A 22,232-nucleotide genomic window follows, 5' to 3' on the forward strand; every position below is an offset into this window, starting at 1 on the left:
TCTAGAATCATATCTTTTAGTTTCTTATTAGTCAAGTCATCAACTTTATTTCTAAAAATCAAATCTTTTTAATTTCCTTTTCAAATTTTTTTCAAAATAAATTTCAATCATATCTTTTTCAAAATTTAATTTCAAAATCTTTTTCTAACTTCTTATCTTCTCAAAATTGATTTTCAAATCTTTTTCAATTAACCACTTGATTTGTTTGTTTTAAGTTTAAAAAGTTTACTATTTCTTATCCTTTTCAAAACCACCTAACTACTTTTCTCTCTCATTAATTTCGAAAACTAACTAACAAATTTTTCAAAAATTTTTTAATTAATTAATTTATTTAGTTTTCAAATTACTTTTATTTCTTTTCTTAATTTCGAATTCTAACTAATAATTAAAATAAAATCAAAAATATTTTTATTTTATTTTAATTAAAATTCAAATACTCTCTCTCTCTCATCTCTTTCTAATTATTTTTTTTATTACTAATACTTCTCTTCTTCTTAAAATTTGAACCCTCTCCCTCTCTCTGTGTTCGAATTCTCTTCATTCTCTCTCTACCTCATTCTTATATTCTTCTCTTCTTCTACTCACATAAAAGAATCTCTATATTGTGACATAGAGGACTCCTCTTCTTTTCTGTTCTCTTCTTTTTTATATGAGCAGAAACAGGGATAAAGACATTCTTGTTGAAGATGACACTGAACCTGAAAGGACTCTGAAGAGGAAACTAAGAGAAGCTAAAGCACAACACTCTGGAGAGAACCTGATAGAAATTTTCAAAAAAGAAGAAGACATGGCAGCCGAAAATAACAACAATGGTGGAGATGCAAGGAAGGTACATGGTGACTTTACTGCACTAACTTCTGACTTCTATGAAAGAAGCATCTCAATTCCTGCAATTGGAGCAAACAACTTTGAGCTTAAGCCTCAATTAGTTTCTCTAATGCAACAGAATTGCAAGTTTCATGGACTTCTATTGGAAGATCCTCATCAATTCTTAGCTAAATTCTTGCAAATCTGTGACACTGTTAAGACCAATGGGGTTAATCCTAAGGTCTACAGACTTATGCTTTTTCCCTTTGCTGTAAGAGACAGAGCTAGGACATGGTTGGACTCACAACCTAAAGAAAGCCTGAACTCTTGGGAAAAATTGGTCAATGCCTTCTTGGCCAAATTCTTTCCACCTCAAAAGTTGAGCAAGCTTAGAGTAGAAGTCCAAACCTTCAGACAGAAGGAAGGTGAATCCCTCTATGAAGCTTGGGAAAGATACAAGCAATTGATCAGAAGGTGTCCTTCTGACATGCTTTCAGAATGGAGCATCCTATGTATATTCTATGATGGTCTGTCTGAATTGTCTAAGATGTCATTGGATCACTCTGCTGGTGGATCTCTTCATCTGAAGAAAACACCTGCAGAAGCCCAGGAACTCATTGAGATGGTTGTAAACAACCAGTTCATGTATACTTCTGACAGAAATCCTGTGAATAATGGGACGACTCAGAAGAAAGGAGTTCTTCAGATTGATACTCTGAATGCCATATTGTCGGTTATAGTGCCAAATCCGACACAAAATCCAGATGGCAACTCCCAGATTAGTCTCTCTGTTGCGCATACCACCTTCTCCTTTTAGAGGGAAACGTTTCGAGGGAGAGTGCCCTACCACCTTCCTCTGGATGCCGCATGATTCTGTGGGTTAGAGCCCTACCACCTTGCAACCAGAGAGAAACCCATGTTCAGGAGGAAAAATTTCGGGGGATGAGTGCCCTACCACCTTCTCCTTTCAGAGGGAAACATTCCGAGGGAAAGTGCCCTACCACCGTCCTCTTGAGCGATAAATATGAGTAAGAAGCCTAGCTTCAAGCCTCACATCCGAACGTAGGCGAGAGACTGCCATAGCCCCTACGACGGAATACAATGCATATCATAATCACATATTCAATCTCAGAGGCCACTGCTCATAGTACACTTCCACTCATACTCATTCCATTAACCATAATCATTCATTCATAAGAATATAGTGCCTGGCACACTATCCACATCCAACAAGTCCATCGACCTCAAACAATCACCAGTCATCACCATTTCTCATCTCAAATCACTTTCAATTATCAATTCTCAACATTTCAAGGATATAGTGCCTGGCACACTTTCCTTCAATATCCATCAAGCTCATAATACCCATCATCAGTTCTTAATTCCACAACTTACCATCCATTCACAACTTCTCAAGCCATTGCCAATACAACACTTCGCGAGTTCACCCACAACTTCAGAAACCTAAGTCTCCGTCTTCTAAACCCAGAACCAATAATACCCATATATATTCCTTTATTATTTTCTCCATTGATTAAAGACCTTAAAACTGGCAAAAAGGCTTTAAACAAGTGTTACGAAAGTTTGCAAACTTGTCAGGAAGGTAAAATAGTTAAAAACAAGGTCTTCGTTGAAAAACAGGGCAGTGTGTGGTGCGCTATTTATAACCCACAAACTAACCGGCAAGTGCACTAGGTTGTACCAAGTAATACCTCAGGTGAGTGAGGGTCGATCCCACGAGATTGATGGACTAAGCAACAATGGTTGATTAATTTACTTAGTTAGGTAAACAAAAAGGAGTGGTTGAATGTTCAAGAAGCATTAAACAATCGTGCAGAAATTAAAATAGTAAAGTAAATGGGTTGGGAGTAAAGTATGGAGAAGGCAGTTAAGATTTTAGAGTTATCTATTTTTCCGAATTAACTTTTCTTACTAAATAATTTAATTATGTAGGATTTAATTCATGGCAAACTACGTGTGACTAGACCCTAATTCCTTAGACCTTTCTTAGTCAACTCTGAAATTCATCAACTGCCAATTCCTTGGTCAATTAATTCCAATCAGAGGGTGATGATCAAATTCCAGTTTATATGCCACAAAAACTCTAATTACCCAAAAATAAAAGGATTATATGTCACGTATCCCGTTAAATCCAGATTATTAAAATTTAGGAGAATATGTTTTCAAGCTATTGTTCAAGTAAAGAGCTTTTCCAAGTTATACAAGAACTCAAATAGAAAGAGGGTCATACTTCCATTCCACCCAAATTCATAAGATAAAGAGCGAAAATAATTCTTAAATTATAAATCCATACATGAATTAAAATAGAAAAAGCAATAAAATCAATCCATACAAATAGACAGAGCTCCTAACCTTAACTATGGAAGATTAGTTGCTCATGGTTCAGAGAGAAAAACTAGGATTCTGGTAAATTGTTAATTGGAATGGAATAATGTTGTGCTAGAATCTCCCTGTTGGAATCCCCTTTTATATCTAATCCTGATTAATTTTAAAATCTATCTTCTAAAACTAAAATAATATCTTTTCCTATTTTAAAATAAAAATTAAAGTTTTAAATCAGAATTAATTAAAGCAATCAGCATGTCTTCAATTGATGGATGGTGACCACTTGCTTTGTAGGGTCCACGCCTAATTTGGAGTGGGCATAATCATTCTTGTGTGAATCTCCCTTGAGTCTCTGCTATCCTCTGGCTCTAGTCTGTGTTTCTGGGCCAAAAACTGGGTCAAAACTCAGCCTAAAATCGCCCCCAGCGTTTTCTGAGTTTTCTGCATGTCGCGCATGTCACGCGTACGCGTCAGTCACGCGTACGCGTCGATGGTCTTTTCCTCGTGTCACGCATACGCATCCGGTACGTGCACGCGTCGCTGAGCAACTATGCTTTTCACGCGTACGCGTCAGGTACGCGCACACGTCGCCAATTGATAGCTCCAAATCACGCGCACGCGTCAGGAACGCACACGCGTCGCTCCTAGCTGGTCAGCTCCTTGGTTTCTTCTCTTTCTCTGCAGAAACGCCATCAAATCCATCCGAATGCTACCTGAAATAAACAGAATTGTACAAGACTCAAAGTAGCATCCATAGTGGCTATAAGATAATTAATTCTTGATAAAACTTAACAAATTAAATGCAAATTCACTAGAAAAAGGTAAGAAAGATGCTCACGCATCACAACACCAAACTTGAATTGTTGCTTGTCCTCAAGCAACCAAACTAATATAAGCTTAGAATGTGAATTTGCATGAGAATGAGAGTTCGATTAAGCTCATGTCTCTTCTTATAGTGGGGTTTATAACTGCAATCCTGAATAGTTTTGGCATCTTACTCTCCTTTGAATCAGAAGGATATCAGTGTCATTCAAAATTAGAATCCGGATAATACTATGAATTCTCTGATCTTTTGTAGCTTAATTTAACCCTTGAACACAGCAATTTTCATTTCTTTGATGCTTTGCACCTTGAGTCTAGCTGTGACTTTAAATGTTTTGTCTCAAGCTTTACTTGACACAGAAACACCACAAGCACTTAACTGGGAAACTCTTTTTTGAGTTTTAATTTTTCTTTCAGCTACTCCCAGACAGTGGTGCTCAAAGCCTTTGGCATACTCTTCTAATTGCAATTGATCTCAACTCTAAAAGTTTTGTCTCAAGGATTACTTGACACAAGAACACCACAAGCATATAAATAGGGAAACAACTCTTTGAGCTTTTAATCATGTCTGACCTCCCTAGTCATTGATGCTCAGAGCCTTGGACCATGATTTTATTTCCCTTTTTTTTTCAATGCTGTTTATTTTGCTTCAAGGATTAAACTTTTGTTTATTTTGGAGAACTCATAATAATTCTCTAAATCCCTGTTTTTTGTACATCAACATTCTTTGATTCAAATTTAAATATGTACTGTTCATGTCATGCATTCAGAGTCATAGAAAATACCACCACATTTAAGTGAATAAGACTACTCTTCAATATAAACTCAATTTCACATGCAATATATCACTTATTTTTCTTTTCTTTTTAGATTCAAGTTCAATGAGCGGTACATAAGACAAATAATAGAATGAAACTACTTCTAAAAACTGAAAGTACTAAAGATGATGCAGGCAATCAAAGCAACAGAAAATAGAAAATAACAAAATAAGAATGGAAGAAAAATAGAATGAAAGGAACTCAACCACATCAGTTATACTGGTGGCCATATCATTCCTCCATGAAGAGCATTCATCTTTCTTTGGTGCTATTAAAATAAGCAGAAAAGCCAAAAGCGTAGCGACAACACCAAACTTAAAGGTTTGCTTGTCCTCAAGCAAAGAAGAACTGAAAACAAAAACAAATACTAAGATAAAAGAATAATAAAAGGATAAAAGAACAAGAGAGAATTAGGATTGGGGGGTGGATGATTTGAATTCAGGCGCTGAGGGGTTTAATTGGGCGTCGCATGCGACGCGTACGCGTAAGGCACACGTACGCGTGGATGGCGCTAATTTCAAGCGATGCATACGCGTCAGGGACACGTACGCGTGGACCTGGTTTGTGCGAATCGCGCGAAGCTGGCCGCGCGCATGCACAACTCACTATTCGCGTGGGCTGGGAATCAAAATTTTTAGATAATGCGTGCGCATCATTCATGCGCACGCGTGGGTAGCCCTTTGGGGAAAGGACGCGCACGCGTCAGCGACGCGTACGCGTGATGGAATTGTGCTCCCAGCACCACTCCAGCCCCACACCATCACAATTTTCGGCCATGCACCCATTTACGTCAATTTTTCAAGGTCACGTGAACGCGTCAAGGACGCACACGCGTGGGTGGCCGTTTGCACAAATGATGCGCACGCGTCAGGGATGCGTACGCGTGATGCGACTTATGCGCCCAGCAAACTTCCAGCCCCACTCCTGCTCAACTCTCTGGCAAATTTTATTTTTCACGTACACACATATGACGCGTACGCGTCAGCGTCGCTTGTGCGTCATGTGCTTGTTTTCTTTTTTTTTTATGTCGCCTAAAGTGTTCAGTTCCCGTTATAAAATAGCTGTATGATCAGAAAAACAGTAAAAACTCAAAAAATCAAATAAATAAGAAAACTACTACTACGAACAATAACTAAGGATACGAAATTATCGGGTTACCTCCCGACAAGCGCTTCTTTAACGTCACTAGCTTGACGGTCAGCTCCTCTAAGGAGGAGGATCATAGGGGCTTAGCTCTTCACCCCTTACTTTGAACTTCTTTCCTGTGTCTCCATAAATTAGCTCAATATGCTCTAGAGAGAGGATTCTATTTACTGTATAAATCCGCACTGGATTCCTAGTCAACACTACCTTCATTCCTGGGGAGAAACCTTCAGTGGGGATCTTTTTGTTTCTCCATCCCCTAGGTACTTTCTTCTTTTTGGGAACCTCCTCCTTGGTGGATGATGTATTCCCGACACCAAACTTAGGTTTGATATCAGGAGGAATTTTATTGGTTGTCACCATGGAGGTTTGAGCTGCACTTTCTGCTGTGCATCATCAGGGGGTTCTTGAAGGTTTGGATCAATAAGCTCAGTCTACATGCACCTCTCTTCTTTACCTGCTGAATGTATATCTTTGAAGACATGAAAGACCAGTTGCTCATTATGAACTCTGAGCACTAATTCACCCACTTCTACATCAATTAGAGCTCTCTCAGTGGCTAGAAAAGGTCTTCCTAGGATTATAGAGGCATTCTCATCCTCTCCTGTGTCAAGAATCACAAAATCTGCTTGGAGGAAGAACTTACCCACTTTGACCAAGATATTCTCCACTAATCCATATGCAGGCTTCATAGATTTATCTGCCATCTATAATGCTATCTTTGTGGGTTGTGCCTCTTGGATTTGCAGCTTCCTCATCGTAGACAAGGGCATTAGATTTATGCTTGCCCCCAGATCACATAGGGCTTTCTCAAAAGTTGTGCTCCCAATGGTGCATAGAATTTGAAAGCTCCTCGGGTCTGGCATCTTCTTTGGTAAGATATTCTGAATGATAGCACTGCATTCTTTAGTCAGGACCACTGTCTCATCTCCCCTTAAAGGCTTCTTCTTTGACAACAGCTCCTTCATGAACTTGACATAGATAGGCATTTGCTCCAAAACCTTAGCAAAAGGAATATTGATTTGCAACATCCTGAAGACTTCCAAGAACTTTGAAAACTGCTTGTCCTTGGTCTCCTTTTGAAGTCTCTGAGGATATGGCATTTTAGGCTTGTACTCAGGAGCCTTTGGCAGTGTAAGATAAGTGTCAAGAGAGTCTGGGAATGGGTTGTCTGCATGTTTTGGAGGGACGTGCTCTACTTCTTCCTTCTTCTCTTCTGGAGCTTCTTTTTCAACAAACTCTTCATTGACCTTGGTCTCAGAGCCAGCTACTTTACCACTTCTCAATTGAATACCCTTGCAATCTTCTTTTTCAACTGGCTCCTCATTAACTTGTGCTTTAATACTTGCCACTTGTCCACTTATCAAAGTGATAAACTTGCATTCCTCTCTTGGATTTAGAATTGTGTTACCAAGAAGGCTATTAATGGTCCTCTGATCAATTTCATTAACTCTTGTGGCTATTTGGCCCATCTGAATCTCCAAATTCTTGATTGATGCTCTAGTTTCCTTCATATAACTCCTCATCATCTCCCAATCGGAATCTTCTTGGGATTTAGAGTTTGCCTGCTGAGGTGCTTATTGCTGCTGAGACTGAAATTGGCGGTTATTGTAATTGTTCTGTTGGAAGCCACCCTGAGAATTACTGTTGAAATTTTGATGTCTCTGAGGTTGGTCCCTCCACCCAAAATTTGGGTGATTTCTTCACCCCTAATTGTAAGTCTGAGAATAGGGATCATTATTGGGATTTCTAGGAGCACTCCCATGTAATTGACCTGTTCAGAAGAGGAGTGAGCATAATCATAATTATCATTTTGCACAGAATTACCTGTCATGTCATAAGGGACCTCTTGAGGTGAGTTTTGGGTGTTGATAGCTGAGACTTGCATGCCACCCATCTGTTGAGTAAGTAGACTTATTTGCTGAGACATAAGCTTATTCTGAGCAAGAAGAGCATTAAGAGCTTCTACTTCCATAACACCCTTCTTCTGAGGAGCCTCAGAGTTCACAGGATTCCTGTTAGATGAATATAAATATTGGTTGCTAGCAACCAATTCAGTCATCTCAATAGTCTCCTCCAGTGTCTTCTTCTTGTGCAATGAACCACCTGCAGAATTATCTAAGCACATCTTGGACATTTCACCCAAGCCTTCATAGAAGATGTCTAGTTGGGTCCATTTAGAGAACATGTCCGGAGGGCATTGCCTAATAAGTAGCTTGTACCTCTCCCAAGCTTCATAAAGAGTTTCACCATCCCTCTGCCTGAAGGTCTAAACCTCCACCGTAAGCTTAGTCAGCTTCTTTGGTAGGAAAAATTTAGTAAGAAACTCAGTAACAACCTTGTCCCACGTATTCAAACTCTCCTTGGACTGGGAATCTAGCCATAGCTTTGCTCCATCCCATAGAGCAAATGGGAAGAGCATGAGTTTGTACACCTCTGGGTTCACTCCATTTGTCTTCACAGTATCACAAATCTGCAGAAAATTAGAAATAAATTGATTTGGGTCTTCGTGGGAAAGACCATGATACTGGCAATTTTGTTGCACCAGGGTGACTAATTGTGGCTTTAACTCAAAGTTGTTCGCAGTTATAGGAGGCACCACAATGCTTTTACCATAAAGATCTGCAGTAGGAGCAGAGTAAGAGCCATGCACTCTCCTTTGTTCTTCATTCCCATTCAGATTTGCCACATTGGCATTAACAGCATTATTGTGATCCATAGTGGATTCTGTAGGCTTGCAAAGACTTACTTGTTGTAAATGTCGCCTACAAGTCCTTTCAGGTTCTGGATCAAAGTTTAACAAAGATTTCTTGTCCCTGTTCCTGTGCATAAACAAACAGAAGACAAGAAAATATGGGATTCTCTACGTCAGAGTGCAGAGAAGTCCCAGTAAGGTATCCTGTGTAAAATAATAAAATAAAAATACTAAATAAAATAAATAAATAAATTTTTAAAATAATAACTGAAAGTAGACAGAAATTTTTGAAAATTAATAGGGAAAATAAACAAGAAAATTAAAATAAAATTAACTAGGTGACACCAAACTTAATTTCAGAAATTAAGGAAAAATATTAGTGCTATTTATTTATTTAAAAAAATTGAAAATACTAATAAAAAATTAAAAAAATTAAAACTAAAATGCCTAATCTAAGCAATCAAACAACTGATAGTTGTTAATCACTATCAATCCCCGGCAACGGTGCCAAAAACTTGGTGCGGTATTTATAACCCACAAACTAACCGGCAAGTGCACCGGGTCGTACCAAGTAATACCTCAGGTGAGTGAGAGTCGATCCCACAAGGATTGATGGACTAAGAAACAATGGTTGATTAATTTACTTAGTTAGGCAAACAAAAAGGAGTGGTTGAATGTTCAAGAAGCATTAAACAATCGTGCAGAAATTAAAATAGTAAAGTAAATAGGTCGGGAGTAAAATATGGAGAAGGCAGTTAAGGTTTTAGAGTTATCTATTTTTTCGAATTAACTTTTCTTAGTAACTATTTTAATCATGTAGGATTTAATTCATGGCAAACTACGTGTGACTAGACCCTAATTCCTTAGACCTTTCTTAGTCTCCTCTAAAATTCATCTACTGCCAATTCCTTGGTCAATTAATTCCAATCAGAGGATGATGATCAAATTCCAGTTTATAAGCCACAAAAACTCTAATTACCCAAAAATAAAAGGATTATATGTCACGTATCCCGTTAAATCCAGATTATTAAAATTTAGGAGAATATGTTTTCAAGCTATTGTTCAAGTAAAGAGCTTTTCCAAGTTATACAAGAACTCAAATAGAAAGAGGGTCATACTTCCGTTCCACTCCAATTCATAAGATAAAGAGCGAAAACAATTCTTAAATTATAAATCCATACATGAATTAAAATAGAAAAAGCAATAAAATCAATCCATACATATAGACAGAGCTCCTAACCTTAACAATGAAAGATTAGTTGCTCATGGTTCAGAGAGAATAACTAGGATTCTGGTAAACTGTTAATTGGAATGGAATAATGTTGTGCTGGAATCTCCCTGTTGGAATCCCCTTTTATATCTAATCCTGATTAATTTTAAAATCTATCTTCTAAAACTAAAATAATATCTTTTCCTATTTTAAAATAAAAATTAAAGTTTTAAATCAGAATTAATTAAAGCAATCAGCATGTCTTCAATTGATGAATGGGGACCACTTGCTTTGTAGAGTCCATGCCTAATTTAGAGTGGGCATAATCATTCTTGTGTGAATCTCCCTTGAGTCTCTGCTATCCCTGGGTTCTAGTCTGTGTTTCTGGGCCAAAAACTGGGTCGAAACTCAGCCTAAAATCGCCCCCAGCATTTTCTGAGTTTTCTGCATGTCGCACATGTCATGTGTACGCGTCAGTCACGCGTACGCGTCAATGGTCTTTTCCCCGTGTCACGCGTACGCATCGGGTACGCGCACGCGTCGCTGAGCAACTTCGCTTTTCACGCGTACGCGTCAGGTACGCGCACACGTCGCCATGGATAGCTCCAAATCATGCACACGCGTTAGGCACGCGCACGCGTCGCTCCTCGCTGATCAGCTCCTTGGTTTCTTCTCTTTCTCTGCAGAAACTCCATCAAATCCATCCGAATGCTACCTAAAATAAACAGAATTGTACAAGACTCAAAGTAGCATCCATAGTGGCTAAAAGATAATTAATTCTTGATAAAACTTAACAAATTAAATGCAAATTCACTAGAAAAAGGTAAGAAAGATGCTCACGCATCAGTGTGCGTACACACAGAGGTGTGCGTGCGCAAGCCCAGAAGGATTTTCAAGATGTGTGCGTATGCATAGAGGTGTGCGTACACACAGGAGTAAAAATTTTCCAACTCTGCTCAGTCGTACAAGGCGTGTGAACGCCCTCAACAGAGTGTACCTTCCAACGTGTGCGTGCACACAGGGCTGTGCGTATGCACAGCTTGCAAAACTTCTTTGGTTGTTTGTGCGCACAGGGTATGCTAACGCTCTCATCACCAAGCCTTCTCCTGTGTATGTGTGCGCACAAGGCTGTGCGTCTACACACTTTCAAAAACACACAGGATGTGCATGCGCATAAGGCTGTGCATGCTCACACAAACCAGAAATCAAATTCTGCAGCATGCACAGAATTCAGATTTTGACACCAAACTTTGAATGATCATAACTTCCTCTACAAAAATCCATTTCTTACAAAATTTATATCCATTTAAAGAGTTTTCAATGAACTTTAATTTAAAGCAAATTTCAACAAATTTTGAAAACTGAGGCTCAATTTATGATCCATCAAAGTTCACCAAAAATCCATTTTTACCAAATTTCACAAGGTTCTCTATTTTACCAAAACTCAAAATCAAACCAAACATTTATAGCCATAATTCATTACGAAAACACTGCCACACATTTACCATCATTTTTCAACCATATCCCAAACATTTTCACACCTAATCACTCATTCTCTTCCAACTTTCCCTATTACGAATCCAAACATATCACTCCCAAAATACCCACATTGCTTCCATTCCTTAATTCATTCACTTATCCCAATGACAATAACATTATTCTATTTACAAGATATATACCCAATTATCATCCTTATTATTATTATGATTCATTCCACACAACATCACCACTTCATCTATCAATTCTCATCAACAACACCAATCATCAATTTCCTCAACAACATCATAATCACACTCCAATACATACAATTCATAAAATCTCCATCACAATTCACATGCCTCATACATAGTCCAACCCACCATCAATACTCATTGACACCAATAATTCTCAAAAATTATTATCAACCACAATAACCTTCAATTAAAATCATCATCAACATCCATCTTCAATCCTCAACACCCACCAACGTAATTCATCAATAATCATCATCTAACAATATATATATCATCACATTCAAACTCATTCAACCTACATCCAAATCATCATCAAACATAACATTTATATACAACTAATCATACAATCACATCCTTCAACCTATCTTAAGGTCAACTAGCCTAAGTGTCCAGAAACATTACATATTACATAAAGAAAACTGAAACCATACCTTGGCTGATTCCCAATATGCGCAAAATACCAAAAACTTGATTCCAACAAGATCAACAAGCCTCAAGCACTAACACCACCTCCAAGACTCACCAACCATCAAGCCAAACACATATAACATACCAACATCAAGCTTAGGGTTCACAAAAACAACTAAGCACAAGGGTGTAGTAAAATCTTACCTTACTGATGAGCGGATAATTTATACGCTTTTTGACATTGTTTTTAGTATATTTTTAGAAGGATCTAGTTACTTTTAGGGATGTTTTTAATAGATTTTGTGTTAAATTCACATTTCTGGACTTTACTATGAGTTTGTGTGTTTTTCTGTGATTTCAGGTATTTTCTGGCTGAAATTGAGGGACTTGAGCAGAAATCAGATTCAGAGGTTGAAAAAGGACTGCTGATGCTGTTGGATTCTGACCTCCCTGCACTCAAAGTGGCTTTTCTGGAGCTACAGAACTCGAAATGGCGCGCTTCCAATTGCGTTGGAAAGTAGACATCCAGGGCTTTCCAGCAATATATAATAGTCCATACTTTGGCCAAGAATTGACGACGTAAACTGGCGTTCAACGCCAGCCTTCTGCCCAAATCTGGCGTCCAGCGCCAGAAAAGGATCCAAAACCAGAGTTGAACGCCCAAACTGGCACAGAAACTGGTGTTCAACTCCACAAATGGCCTCTGCACGTGCTACACTTAAGCTCAGCCCAAACACACACCAAGTGGGCCCCGGAAGTGGATTTATACATCAAATACTTACTCATGTAAACCCTAGCAGCTAGTTTATTATAAATAGGACCTCTTACTATTGTATTAGACATCTTTGAACGCCTGGTTCTTAGATCAGAGGGGCTGGCCATCTCGGCCATGCCTGGACCTTCACTTATGTATTTTCAACGGTAGAGTTTCTACACTCCATAGATTAAGGTGTGGAGCTCTGCTGTTCCTCAAAGATTAATGCAAAGTACTACTGTTTTCTATTCAATTCTTCTTATTTCGCTTCTAAGATATCCATTCGCTCCCAAGAACACGATGAAGGTGATGATTATGTGTGCCGCTCATCATCCTTCTCCCTTATGAACGCGTGCCTGACAAACACTTCCGTTCTATATGAAATAAGCTAGAATGAATATCTCTTAGATCCCCTAACCAGAATCTTCGTGGCGTAAGCTAGAATGATGGCGGCATTCAAGAGAATCCGGAAGGTCTAAACCTTGTCTGTGGTATTCTGAGTAGGATTCAATGATTGAATGACTGTGACGAGCTTCAAACTCGCGATTGTTGGGCGTTAGTGACAGACGCAAAAGGAGGGTGAATCCTATTCCAGCATGATCGAGAACCGACAGATGAATAGCCGTGCCGTGACAGGGTGCGTGAGCATATGATTCACTGAGAGGAGGGGATGTAGCCACTGACAACGGTGATGCCCTTGCATACAGCCAGCCATGGAAAGGAGTAAGACTGATTGGATGAAGATAGCAGGAAAGCAGAGGTTCAGAGGAACGAAAAGCATCTCCATTCGCTTATCTGAAATCCCTGCCAATGAATCTACATAAGTATCTCTATCCCTTTTATTGTTTATTTTAATCTAATAAAATATCATGTTTAAATCCGCCTGACTGAGATTTGCAAGGTGACCATAGCTTGCTTCATACCAACAATCTCCGTGAGATTCGACCCTTACTCACGTAAGGTATTACTTGGACGACCCAGTGCACTTGCTGGTTAGTTGAATGGAGTTGTGATCACACGTGCCATTACCAGGGATTATTAAGATCCCAATTCATTACACCATGACCTCTTTGGGGTATTTTTGATTTCATACAAATACAAAGAGACTAACTTTGAGGATCACAATTTCGTCCACCACGTTTTTGGCGCCGTTGCCGGGGATTGTTTGAGTTTGGACAACTGACGGTTCATCTTGTTGCTCAGATTAGGTAATTTTCTTTTTGTTTTGTTTTCAAAAATTTTTCAAAAATCTTTCAAAAACTCTTCCTTTGTTTTCGAAAAAAAAAATAAAATAAATTAAAATAAAATAAAATGTTTTCAAAAATAAATTATTCTATGGCTTCAAAATTTTTAAGAATGAATTCTAGTGTTTCATGAAATATGTTGAATCATATCTGGCTGTAAAGCCATACCCAAACTACTTTGGGATTGGTATTCAACTAATCACTCCAGCCCATGTAATTATATGTTGTAGCTTGGCTGGCTATTAAGCCATGCCTGACCCTTTGATTGGAGCTTTAAGACTAACATGGCAAGATTCCTGGAATTCATATTAAAATTTTTGGAATCCTTATTTTTCTTTTTTAAAATAATTTTTCAAAAAATAAATAAAAATACAAAAAAAATTTAGAAAATCATAAAAATCAAAAATATTTTTGTGTTTCTTGTTTGAGTCTTGAGTCATATCATAAGTTTGGTGTCATTTGCATATGCATCTAGCATTTTTCGAAAATATCATGCATTCATAGTGTTCTTCATGATCTTCAAGTTGTTCTTGGTAAGTCTTCTTGTTTGATCTTGATGATTTTTTGTTTTGTGTTGTATGTTGTTTTTCATATGCATTCTTGAATTCTTAGTGCGTAAGCATTAAAGAATTCTAAGTTTGGTGTCTTGCATGTTTTCTTTGCATTAAAAATTTTTCAAAAATATGTTCTTGATGTTCATCATGACATTCAAAGTGTTCTTGGTGTTCATCTTGACATTCATAGCGTTCTTGCATGCATTCATTGTTTTGATCTAAAAATTTCATGCATTGCATCTTTTTAGTGTTTTTCTCTTGTTTCATAAAAATTTCAAAAATCAAAAAAAAAATATCTTTCCCTTTTTCTCTCATCAAATTCGAAAATTTGGATTGACTTTTTCAAAAATTTTTAAAATCAAGTTGTTGCCAATGAGTCAAATCAAATTTTCAATTTGAAAATCTTATCTTTTTCAAAATCTTTTTCAAAAATCAAATCTTTTTCAAAATTCTTAGTTATTTTCGAAAATTCCAAAAATATTTTTCAAAAATCTTTTTCTTATTTTTAATCAAATTTTCGAAAATAACATAAACAATTAATGTTTTGATTCAAAAATTTGAAGTTTGTTACTTGCTTGTTAAGAAAGATTCAAACTTTAAGTTCTAGAATCATATCTTATGATTTCTTATGAATCAAGTCATTAATTGAGATTTTAAAAATCAAATCTTTTTCAAAACTAATTCCAATCATATCTTTTCAAAAATATCTTCTTATCTTATCTTTTTCAAAAATATCTTTTCAAAATATCTTTTCTAACTTCCTAACTTCCTATCTTTTCAAAATTTGTTTCAACTAACTAACTAACTTTTTGTTTGTTTCTTAACTTTTTCAAAACCACCTAACTAACTCTCTCTCTCTCTCATTTTCGAAAATATCTCTCCCCTTTTTCAAGATTTCTTTTTAATTTATTAATTATTTCAATATAAAAAAAAATTTTGAAAAAAATACTAACAATTTTCAAAAAAACAATTTTCAAAAATCACTAACTCTTTTTCAAAATAATTTTTGAAAATTATTCCTCCCCCATCTCATTCTATTTATTCATTCATGTCCTAACATCTCATCTCACATTCCAATCCTCACAGTTGTGTTTCTTCCTTTACATCACATCCTTTATCTCCCCCTCTTCTTCTACTTACAAAGGGATCCCTATACTGTGGTATAAAGGATCTCTATTATTATTATCATTTTTCTGGCCATTCTTCCTTGTCATATGAGCAGGAGCAAGGATAAGAACATTCTTGTGGAAGCAGATCCAGAACCTGAAAGGACTCTGAAGAGAAAATTAAGAGAAGCTAAAATACAACAATCCAGAGATAACCTTTCAGAAATTTTCGAACAGGCAGAGGAGATGGCAGCCGAAAATAATAATAATGAAAGGAGGATGCTTGGTGACTTTACTGCACCTAATTCCAATTTACATGGAAGAAGCATCTCCATTCCTGCCATTGGAGCAAACAACTTTGAGCTGAAACCTCAATTAGTTTCTCTGATGCAGCAGAACTGCAAGTTTCATGGACTTCCATCTGAAGATCCTTTTCAGTTCTTAACTGAATTCTTGCAGATATGTGATACTGTAAAGACTAATGGAATAGATCCTGAAGTCTACAGGCTCATGCTTTTCCCTTTTGCTGTAAGAGACAGAGCTAGATTATGGTTGGATTCTCAACCCAAAGATAGCCTGAACTCTTGGGATAAGCTGGTCACGGCTTTCTTAGCCAAGTACTTTCCTCCTCAAAAGCTGAGCAAGCTTAGAGCGGATGTTCAAACCTTCAGACAGAAAGAAGGTGAATCCCTCTATGAAGCTTGGGAAAGATACAAACAGTTGACCAAAAAGTGTCCTTCTGACATGCTTTCAGAATGGACCATCCTGGATATATTCTATGATGGTTTATCTGAGCTATCAAAGATGTCACTGGACACTTCTGCAGGTGGATCCATTCACCTAAAGAAAACGCCTGCAGAAGCTCAAGAACTCATTGACATGGTTGCTAATAACCAGTTCATGTACACTTCTGAAAGGAATCCTGTGAATAATGGGACGCCTATGAAGAAGGGAGTTCTTGAGGTTGATACTCTGAACGCCATATTGGCTCAGAATAAAATATTGACTCAGCAAGTCAATATGATCTCTCAGAGTCTGCATGGAATGCAAGCTGCATCCAACAGTACTCAAGAGGCATCTTCTGAAGAGGAAGCCTATGATCCTGAGAACCCTGCAATAGCAGAGGTAAATTATTTAGGTGAACCTTATGGAAACACCTATAACTCAACATGGAGAAATCATCCAAATTTCTCATGGAAGGATCAAAAGCCTCAACAAGGCTTTAATAATGGTGGAAGAAACAGGTTTAGCAATAGCAAGCCTTTTCCATCATCCACTCAGCAACAGACAGAGAACTCTGAACAAAATGCTTCTAATTTAGCAAATCTAGTCTCTGATCTATCTAAGGCCACTGTAAGTTTCATGAATGAAACAAGATCTTCCATTAGAAATCTGGAAGCACAAGTGGGCCAGCTGAGTAAAAGGATCACTGAAATCCCTCCTAGTACTCTCCCAAGCAATACAGAAGAGAATCCAAAAGGAGAGTGCAAGGCCATTGACATAAGCGCCATGGCCGAACCTATAAGGAAAGGAGAGGACGTGAATCCCAAGGAGGAAGACCTCCTGGGACGTCCAGTGATCAATAAGGAGCTTCCCTCTGAGGAACTAAAGGACTCTGAGGCTCATCTAGAGACCATAGAGATTCCATTGAACCTCCTTATGCCCTTCATGAGCTTTGATGAGTATTCCTCTTCTGAAGAGAATGAGGATGTCACTGAAGAGCAAACTGCCAAGTTTCTTGGTGCAATCATGAAGCTGAATGCCAAATTATTTGGCATTGATACTTGGGAAGTTGAACCTCCCTTGTTCATCAATGAACTAAGTGATCTGGATCAACTGACATTACCTCAGAAGAGACAGGATCCTGGAAAGTTCATACTATCCTGCACCATAGGCACCATGGTCTTTAATGCTCTATGTGACCTTGGTTCAGGAATAAACCTCATGCCCCTCTCTGTAATAGAGAAACTGGGAATCTATGGGGTGCAAGCTGCTAAAATCTCACTAGAGATGGCAGACAGCTCAAGAAGACAGGCTTATGGACAAGTAGGAGATGTATTAGTAAAGGTTGAAGGCCTTTACATACCTACTGATTTCATAGTCCTGGATACTGGAAAGGAAGAGGATGAATCCATCATCCTAGGAAGACCTTTCCTGGCCACAGCAAGAGCTGTGATTGATGTTGACAGAGGTGAAATAGTCCTTCAATGGAATGAGAACTCCCTTGTATTCAAAACTCAAGGATCTCCCTCTGCAACCATGGAGAGGAAGCAGAAAAAGCTTCTCTCAAAGCAGAGTCAACCAGAGCCCCCACAGTCAAACTCTAAGTTTGGTGTTGGGAGGCCACAACCAAACTCTAAGTTTGGTGTTGAACTCCCATATCCAAACTCTAAGTTTGGTGTTGGAGAGTCTCAACAAAGCTCTGCACATCTGTGAGGCTCCATGAGAGCCCACTGTCAAGCTATTGACATTAAAGAAGCGCTTGTTGGGAGGCAACCCAATGTTTCTCTAATTTTTATTGTTTTTCATGTTTTCTTAGGTTCATGATCATGTGGAGTCACAAAATAAACAAAAAAATCAAAAACGGAATCAAAAACAGCAGAAGAAAAATCACACCCTGGAGGAGCATCTGTCTGGCGTTCAAACGCCAGAACAGAGCATAGTTCTGGCGCTGAACGCCCAGAACAAGCATGGTTCTGGCGTTCAAACGCCAGAAATGGCAGCAAAGGGGCGTTGAACGCCCAAAATGGGCACCAACCTAGCGCTGAATGCCCAGAGTTGTGTGCAAGGGCATTTTGCATGCCTAAAGTGGTGCAGGGATGTAAATGCCTTGACACCTCAAGATCTGTGGACCCCACAGGATCCCCACCCACCTCACCCTCTATCTCTCCATTCATGACCATCCCTTCTGTTTTTCATCCACCACTCACATCCATACACACATCCCTCCATCTCCTCCATATCTTCTTCTTCTTCTATTCCTTCTTCTTTTGCTCGAGGGCGAGCAACATTCTAAGTTTGGTGTGGTAAAAAGCATAGCTTTTTTTGTTTTTCTCCATAACCATTAATGCCACCTAAGGCCAGAGAGGCCTCTAGAAAGAGGAAAGGGAAGACAAAAGCTTCCATCAAGGGTCTATAGCTCAGTGGTAGAACATTTGACTGCAAATCAAGAGATCCCTGAGACGCCTCAGGGGATACATTTTCTTCCACACAATTATTGGAAGCAACTAAGGGTGGAACATCAAGAGAACTCCATCATCCTTCATGAAATCAGAGAAGATCTAAAAGCAATGAAGGAGGAGCAGCAAAGACAAGGAAGAAACATAGAAAAGCTCAAGGACATCACTAAGGTGGACTCATTCCTTGTTCTTACTTTCTCTGTTTTTCGTTTTCCATGTTATGTACTTATCTGTGTTTGTGCCTTCATTACATGATCATTAGTAGTTAGTAACTTTGTCTTAAAGATATGAATGTCCTATGAATCCATCACCTCTCTTAAATGAAAAATATTTTAATTCAAAAGAACAAGAAGTACATGAGTTTCGAATTCATCCTTAAACTTAGTTTAATTATATTGATGTGGTGACAATGCTTCTTGTTTTCTGAATGAATGCTTGAACAGTGCATATGTCTTTTGAAGTTGTTGTTTAAGAATGGTAAATATGTTGGCTCTTGAAAGAATGATGACTAGGAGACATGTCATTTGATAATCTGAAAAATCATAAAAATGATTCTTGAAGCAAGAAAAAGCAGCAAAGAACAAAGCTTGCAGAAAAAAAAAATAGGCGAAAAAAAAATAGAAAGAAAAAGAAAAAAAAGCAAGCAGAAAAAGCCAATAACCCTTAAAACCAAAAGGCAAGGGAAAATAAAAAGGATCCCAAGGCTTTGAGCATCAGTGGATAGGAGGGCCTAAAGGAATAAAATCTTGGTCTAAGCGGCTAAACCAAGCTGTCCCTAACCATGTGCTTGTGGCGTGTAGGTGTCAAGTGAAAACTTGAGACTGAGCGGTTAAAGTCAAGGTCCAAAGCAAAAAAAAAAAAAAAAAAGAGTGTGCTTAAGAACCCTGGACACCTCTAATTGGGGACTTTAGCAAAGCTGAGTCACAATCTGAAAAGGTTCACCCAATTATGTGTCTGTGGCATTTATGTATCCGGTGGTAATACTGGAAAACAAAGTGCTTAGGGCCACGGCCAAGACTCATAAAGAAGCTGTGTTCAAGAATCATCATACTGAACTAGGAGAGTCAATAACACTATCTGAAATCTGAGTTCCTATAGATGCCAATCATTCTGAACCTCAATGGATAAAGTGAGATGCCAAAACTATTCAAGAGGCAAAAAGCTATAAGTCCCGCTCATATGATTGAAGCTCTGTTTCATTGATAGTTTGGAATTTATAGTATATTCTATTCTTTTTATCCTAATTTGATTTTTAGTTGCTTGGGGACAAGCAACAATTTAAGTTTGGTGTTGTGATGAGCGGATAATTTATACGCTTTTTGACGTTGTTTTTAGTATGTTTTTAGTAGGATCTAGTTACTTTTAGGGATGTTTTTAATAGATTTTGTGTTAAATTCACATTTCTGGACTTTACTATGAGTTTGTGTGTTTTTCTGTGATTTCAGGTATTTTCTGGCTGAAATTGAGGGACTTGAGCAGAAATCAGATTCAGAGGTTGAAAAAGGACTGCTGATGCTGTTGGATTCTGACCTCCCTGCACTCAAAGTGGATTTTCTGGAGCTACCGAACTCGAAATGGCGCGCTTCCAATTGCGTTGGAAAGTAGACATCCAGGGCTTTCCAGCAATATATAATAGTCTATACTTTGGCCAAGAATTGACGACGTAAACTGGCGTTCAACGCCAGCCTTCTGCCCAAATCTGCCGTCCAGTGCCAGAAAAGGATCCAAAACCAGAGTTGAACGCCCAAACTGGCACAGAAACTGGCGTTCAACTCCACAAATGGCCTCTGCACGTGCTACACTTAAGCTCAGCCCAAACACACACCAAGTGGGCCCCGGAAATGGATTTATACATCAAATACTTACTCATGTAAACCCTAGCAGCTAGTTTATTATAAATAGGACCTCTTACTATTGTATTAGACATCTTTGAACGCCTGGTTCTTAGATCAGAGGGGCTGGCCATCTCGGCCATGCCTGGACCTTCACTTATGTATTTTCAACGGTAGAGTTTCTACACTCCATAGATTAAGGTGTGGAGCTCTGCTGTTCCTCAAAGATTAATGCAAAGTACTACTGTTTTCTATTCAATTCTTCTTATTTCGCTTCTAAGATATCCATTCGCTCCCAAGAACACGATGAAGGTGATGATTATGTGTGCCGCTCATCATCCTTCTCCCTTATGAACGCGTGCCTGACAAACACTTCCGTTCTATATGAAATAAGCTAGAATGAATATCTCTTAGATCTCCTAACCAGAATCTTCGTGGCGTAAGCTAGAATGATGGCGGCATTCAAGAGAATCCGGAAGGTCTAAACCTTGTCTGTGGTATTCTGAGTAGGATTCAATGATTGAATGACTGTGACGAGCTTCAAACTCGCGATTGTTGGGCGTTAGTGACAGACGCAAAAGGAGGGTGAATCCTATTCCAGCATGATCGAGAACCGACAGATGAATAGCCGTGCCGTGACAGGGTGCGTGAGCATATGATTCACTGAGAGGAGGGGATGTAGCCACTGACAACGGTGATGCCCTTGCATACAGCCAGCCATGGAAAGGAGTAAGACTGATTGGATGAAGATAGCAGGAAAGCAGAGGTTCAGAGGAACGAAAAGCATCTCCATTCGCTTATCTGAAATCCCTGCCAATGAATCTACATAAGTATCTCTATCCCTTTTATTGTTTATTTTAATCTAATAAAATATCATGTTTAAATCCGCCTGACTGAGATTTGCAAGGTGACCATAGCTTGCTTCATACCAACAATCTCCGTGGGATTCGACCCTTACTCACGTAAGGTATTACTTGGACGACACAGTGCACTTGCTGGTTAGTTGAATGGAGTTGTGATCACACGTGCCATTACCAGGGATTATTAAGATCCCAATTCATTACACCATGACCTCTTTGGGGTATTTTTGATTTCATACAAATACAAAGAGACTAACTTTGAGGATCACAATTTCGTCCACCACGTTTTTGGCGCCGTTGCCGGGGATTGTTTGAGTTTGGACAACTGACGGTTCATCTTGTTGCTCAGATTAGGTAATTTTCTTTTTGTTTTGTTTTCAAAAATTTTTCAAAAATCTTTCAAAAACTCTTCCTTTGTTTTCGAAAAAAAAAATAAAATAAATTAAAATAAAATAAAATGTTTTCAAAAATAAATTATTCTATGGCTTCAAAATTTTTAAGAATGAATTCTAGTGTTTCATGAAATATGTTGAATCATATCTGGCTGTAAAGCCATACCCAAACTACTTTGGGATTGGTATTCAACTAATCACTCCAGCCCATGTAATTATATGTTGTAGCTTGGCTGGCTATTAAGCCATGCCTGACCCTTTGATTGGAGCTTTAAGACTAACATGGCAAGATTCCTGGAATTCATATTAAAATTTTTGGAATCCTTATT

At 38.3% G+C, this 22,232-nt stretch overlaps 2 non-coding genes across 2 annotated transcripts; both read right to left on the minus strand.

The window, feature by feature from the left end:
• Window positions 1-1,192: 1,192 nt before the first annotated feature.
• Window positions 1,193-1,300, minus strand: LOC112780930 (small nucleolar RNA R71). Its single transcript, XR_003191736.1, has one exon. It is a non-coding gene; the product is annotated as a small nucleolar RNA R71 (small nucleolar RNA).
• Window positions 1,301-16,282: 14,982 nt separating this feature from the next.
• LOC112781379 (small nucleolar RNA R71) lies at window positions 16,283-16,390 on the minus strand. Its single transcript, XR_003192159.1, has one exon. It is a non-coding gene; the product is annotated as a small nucleolar RNA R71 (small nucleolar RNA).
• Between the last annotated feature and the right edge of the window lie 5,842 nt (window positions 16,391-22,232).

The sequence above is a fragment of the Arachis hypogaea genome, chromosome 19 (genome assembly GCF_003086295.3).
Source record: "Arachis hypogaea cultivar Tifrunner chromosome 19, arahy.Tifrunner.gnm2.J5K5, whole genome shotgun sequence".
Classification (NCBI taxonomy): Eukaryota; Viridiplantae; Streptophyta; class Magnoliopsida; order Fabales; family Fabaceae; genus Arachis; species Arachis hypogaea.